Source organism: Sorex fumeus, unplaced genomic scaffold (genome assembly GCF_029834395.1).
Source record: "Sorex fumeus unplaced genomic scaffold, SorFum_2.1 ptg000146l, whole genome shotgun sequence".
Lineage (NCBI taxonomy): Eukaryota > Metazoa > Chordata > Mammalia > Eulipotyphla > Soricidae > Sorex > Sorex fumeus.
In genome coordinates, this window is record NW_026606203.1 from 131,029 (window position 1) to 136,762 (window position 5,734).

The 5,734-nt window shown below is 42.8% G+C and overlaps 1 pseudogene; it reads right to left on the reverse strand.

Annotated features, from left to right (window-relative positions):
* Positions 1-1,287: 1,287 nt before the first annotated feature.
* On the reverse strand, positions 1,288-1,386 carry LOC130016104 (uncharacterized; annotated as a pseudogene).
* Between the last annotated feature and the right edge of the window lie 4,348 nt (positions 1,387-5,734).

Sequence of the window (5,734 nt, forward strand, 5' to 3'; positions counted from 1 at the left end):
GAAAATCTTGAAAAATGTTGGCAGCATTTCCTCTTTAAAGGTTTGAAATATTTCACTATTGAATCCATCCATCTGGGCCAGGGATTCTGTTTGGGGGGATATTTTGACCATCATTTCAATTTCCTTGGAAGTGATAGGTTCAAGTATTCCAAATCTTCTTGGTTCAGCCTTGGGAGGTAATTGGAATCCAAAAATTTATCAATTTATTCAAGATTCTCTCATTTCCTGCTGTAAAGATTCTCAATATAATCTCTGATGATCCTATGGATTTCTGTAGTTTCTATTAGGATATGCCCCTTTGCATTTCTGATTCGATTTATTAGAATTCTTTCTCTTTGTTTCTTTGAGAGGCTTCTCGTGGTTTATTTATCTTATTTATTTTCTCAAAGAACCAGCTTTTACTCTTATTGGTCTTTTGGATTGTATTTTGGGATTCTAGCTCATTGACGTCTGGTACAAGTTTTATTATTTCCTTCCTCCAGCCTAGTTTGGACTACTTTTGTTGGTCATTTTCCAAAATCTTGAGCTCTAATTTATTCATGCAGGCCCTTTCTTGCTTCCTGATGAATTCTGGCAGAGCTATACTCTTTCCTCTTAACACTGTTTTTGCTGTGTCCCACAAGTTCTGGTAGCTCGTGTCCTCATTCTCATTTGTTTCTGGAAACTTTTTATTTCCCCTTTGATTTCTTCTCTAAGCCAATGGTTGTTCATTACTTCCCTTAAAAAAATATTTCCTTGCTGAGCTTTAGTCTGTTTGATCTATTGAGAAGTGACAAAGTAGTGTTGAATTCTCCAACTAGTATTTTGTTGCTCTCAATGTTTTTCTTTAAGTCTATTAGAAGTTATTTTTAAGTATTTTGCTGGTCTGTCATTAGAATCACCTACAGTGAGGAGGGTGAGTTCTTTCTGATGTACAGATCCCATGATCATGAAGAAATGACCTTCACTGTCTCTTATAACCTATAGCCTGAAGTCCATATGGTCTGATACTAGTATATCCACTCCAGCTTTGTGGACGTGTTCGTTTCTTTCTTGAAGAATTGTTTTCCAGCCTTTGACTTTGAGCCCATGGTTGCTTTGATTGTTCATAAGTGTTTCTTCAGGCAGCAGAATGTTGGGTTCAGTTTTATAATTCATCTTCCCATTCTGTGCCTCTGAATTGGCACATTTAGTCCATTGACATTGAGGAGATTGTTGTGATGGGGATTTGTGCTATCTTTATGTAGAATTTTTGTACTTGTGTGGATTGTCTTAGCTTAAAGTCGCCCTGTTAATTATTCTTGCAACAAAAACATGGATCACTTTACAAGTTTGCATGTCATATCTGTGCAAGGACCATGCTAATCTCTGTATCGTTTCAATTTTAGTATATATGTTACCAAACATAGTATGAGTTAATTTTTCCATATTTTTCTCTTCTTATTACTTTGAGTGTTGTCCTTACTCAATCCTATGGCAGACAGTGATTCCAAATCAAGGAATATATTTCAAAGCAGCTTGAATAGATAGATTTAGAACTTTAATGTCCTAGAAAGAAAAGTATGGTTTTTACCATATTATCTTTTACCATACCCAAGGCATCAGTTTTACAAAATAATTCTTTTGGAAGATGGTATATGAGTCTTGTTTAATGCCCTTCCCTGAAACCTTCCTTAAGACCATTAAACTAGAGCCTTTTGCTGTTCTCACCTCAGTCCCGTGTACATCTCCAGGAAAAGGTGGATGGTGTTGTCTGCAATTCGACCACCTTGAATGTAAGTAGGATTTTTCTCCTGAAGGAAGAGGTGAGGAGAATATTGATGATTTCATTCCACCTTATTACAAGTACAACTTGAATGGAAGGTGAGACTCATGAGGCTCCTGTAAAGGACAGAAAAAGGGGTCTCAGTGAATTTTAATGGCCAACACACATTAACAACACAGATGACTCAAAGTAGCCTGTGTGCATCTTTGTGTATAGTGAGTTTCATATCTACTGAGAGTGATTCTCAGTCATGACACACAGGCAAAACAGCCCTGTATTTAAAAATCTAGTTCTCTAAGCAGAGTGGGGTCTCTGAGGTGATTGAAAAGTGTATAGTAATTTATTACTAAGCACATAAGTACTTTTCGATCTAAAATTAATTCCAAATATGTCTAAAACGACAGTCTCCTGACCCCGCACCTGGCTTTCCTCACCTGGGCCCCTTGGAGGGGGAGGGGTGAATTTCCCTCACTGCCCTGAGTAGAGCCCCGACAGCTGAAGACCTCTGCAACCAGCCATAGGTATGCTTAAGACCACTCTGCCCAAGCTTGAAGGAGACTCATGCATGAAGGAAGTGGAAGCAGAACCTGTGTAAACACACAAAAAATAAAAGGCTGGCGGTCAGGCCATTTCCCCACTCCATGGAGGTCGATGGCGATGGTCAGTAGATGGAAGGAAACGGGAGTCAGGCTGGTTGGTCGTGGAGCAGCAGGTTATTACATGGAAGAGATGTATGTCATAGAGTCCTCAGGAATCCTCAAGCACGTGCGGGCACTGAGATCCAGGATGATCCCCTTATATAGATCATAGAACCTCTAAAAGGGGCATTACAGTGATGTCATCAAAAGGAGTTACAGAAAGAACATTGAGGCAGCAAACCCTATATTGTTTCTTTACATCCACATTGTTTCCTTACATCAGCAGGCCAGTAGTAATACTGGCCTCAGGAAAGAAGATACAAAGCCAAACTGAAACCTTCCACAAGCACTTTCACAAGCTGCAACCACCTTGATTTGCATCCCAAAGACCAGCCTGGGTAGAGCTGGGAATCTACATCCCAAAGATCAGTCCTGGCTAGCACCTGATATCTGCAGATCTAAGACCAGCTAGGTTTCTGAAAGAAAAGGAAAACTGTCTCAGTATACTGAAATCATTTACTGAAGGCAGTTTGAAGGGGAGAAAGCAGTTTCATCCAAGCTAGTCAGGACACACAGGAAAACAGCTTATAGGAGGTCTTTCTCCTCTCCTTGTCCAACCAACATATAAGCATATATAATATTAATCATTTTGTATGGACACTGTAAGAAATACTTTGAGCTTGTAGAATTGCTCTCCTAGGGCTATCTCGATCTCAGACTGCAGTGCTCAGGCAAGATATCTTTCCTATTCCTAGAAGCAGGGCCCTAGTGTTGTCGTTACTTTTGGATCATGACATCATTTGCCTATGATCAACCTCTTAACTTATAGTTAAGAATCGTGGCACCTTGGCCTGGCCCATCGCAATGCCAGGTTAGCACATAACTTACCAGCTTGCCCTGGTTCCATCCAGGCCCACGTTGGGACTCTGCCCTTGGGGTGCTAGGAAGTGAGGGCAACTGAGGCTTAAGTTGAGAGGGCAGAAGCCCAGGAGTGAATAATATTCAAAGCCAATCAATTCCTAACTTACAAAGCATATTAATTAATTGTCTTCCTGTATCTATACAAAAGGACATTGCATTAAGGTAAACTGCTCAAAAGACATAAGGAGAGGAGGAAGGCAATAACTTACAGTACAGCTTCAGTGTCTAAGAAGGATGAGACCTTACAAATTGGTTGGGGCAGAGAGCATAGAAGTGATTACAGACAGACAAAGTAATGGAAGTTGTAAGGGACAGGCCCAAAATGGACCACCACCAGAATTAATTTAGCTTAGCTTAATAGGAACCTGCATTGCAAAATAACTTGTTTTTCAAGGAACAGGTCTAGATAAGCTTTTTCAGATCTGCTTTATAGGGCAAACGGGCCCAGAGAGCGGGTTTTGAAAAGGCCTTAAAAAAAAATTCTGGGGAATATTCCATCTGTTCTTTGGGGGGACAGTGTCCCCTTCTGGACCGCGGCAGGGAAGTAGCTAACCCTGACTGTGAGGACTTGGGGGACATAGGGTTTCTTTGGGTCCTCGTCTGTTCTGGAGGCCTCATCTGTTCTGGACCGCGGCAGGGAAGTGGCCAACCCTGACTGGGAGGACTTGGGGGGACATAGGGTTTCCTCTAGCCCTCATCTGTTCTGGAGGTCTCATCTGTTCTGGAAAATCCGGCGCCGGGAGAAGACCTGGAAGAACTAAACCCTCTGGAGGTGAAAATCACGTGCACGCCCTTTGGGCATATTCGGGAGTCCCAGGGTGACTGGTGAGTGTGGTGCGCACCGGTGTGAGAGAGTGGACCGGTCCGAGCGAGTGCAGGAGTGTGATCTGTGCGTGTGTCCTTAGTGTGTGTATTTGTCTTATTATCCTTCTCTTAGTTCTGTTTATTGAGATTGTTTAATATGGGTCAGAATCAATCGACCCCCAAAGCTTTAATTCTTGATCACTTCTCTGAGATCCACAGGAAAGCTCAGAATCTGGGCTTGATGATCAAGAAAGGTAAGTTTGCCAATTATTGTTCATCAGAATGGCCTTCCTTTGGTGTGGATTGGTCCCCAGGAGGTTCCTTCTCTCCAAACCTTGTGGCTCGGATAAAGGAGGCAATCTGTGGAAGATCTGCTGTGAAGGTATGCTCCCTTGGAAATCTCTAGGGGGACTGGGGGAGGAATGTGATAACCTCTGTGTGAATGTGTGTGTGTCTGAGCACCCTGATAGGTCCTCCTGTCGGGCGTGATTTTGTAGCTCCACGACCTGGCACTCTTAAAGTCCCTCTAAAGTCACGGAGCTCGAGTGGGCTGCCTGAGATTCCATGCAGAACATAAGGTCAATGGTGGCACTGGCATAGTTGCCAGTCGCAAGTCACAATGCTGAACCACTAAGGCTAAGTTCTGCTCCGGCCAGGCAAGCATCTGAATGGTCTCTGCAAAGAGGCACCCCTCCTTTGTCTGTCTCGTGTCACCGTCCACTATGGGAGGAATGGGAGGAGAGCCCACTAGTGAGAAGATCCTGGGAAACTAAGGCAGATCAATTTCTAGGTAGAAATCCCTTTCCCCAAGCATTCTAACCAGCAGAATCAGCTAGAGGTCAATTCAAATGCTAATGGAGGCAGTCAGCAGGTTTAGCCCTAGGCAAAGTGAAGCAGAGAAAAGAAAAAAAAGAGGTAAAAAGACAGGCAAGAAGTTTGTGGAAGAAAGCTTCAGCAGGGAACATTGGAATATGTGGCAAGCTAAGAAAGGCAGAACTTTTTCTCTTCTCCCCTTAATAGGCTTCTTGGAAACCCATGGCACTCTAGGTATGGCTCCACATGTGCAAGCTATGGTTGTGTGGACGCTCGGGAGGCAGGACCCAGGGATTCCTAGGGTGACTCAGAAATCTCTAAAGGAGACATCCTTTAAAGAGAGATTTTTCTGATGGGCTGGCATGCAGTTGTGGTCGTGTCCGTGCTCTCTCTAGAACCACAACACTAGAAACTATTAGGAGGAGAGCTTGCTAAGGAATTATCCTACCCTAGATTTTTCTTTTCCCTCCCTTTCATAGGTTATTGCTGACACTTAGGAGATATGGGAAATTCTACATCAGTACCTAAATATTCTCCTTTGGGTTGCTTGTTAAAACACCGGAAGAGCTTCCAAGTAGATGGTTTAGATAAGGAGTATCTTGTTGACCTCTGTAACACCACGTGGCCTGAGTGTAAGTTAGAATATTGGGAAGGATATACAGTGAATGGCAGTTTGCATTACCAGATCATTCTGCAGTCAGATCTTTGTAGGTAACAAAAGAAATAGGATTATCAAAGCAGAGGAGGCAGGAAAATGCAAGATCATGATACTAGCTCCCTGCCTCAGAACTAGCCTTGGCTAAAATATGGTAAC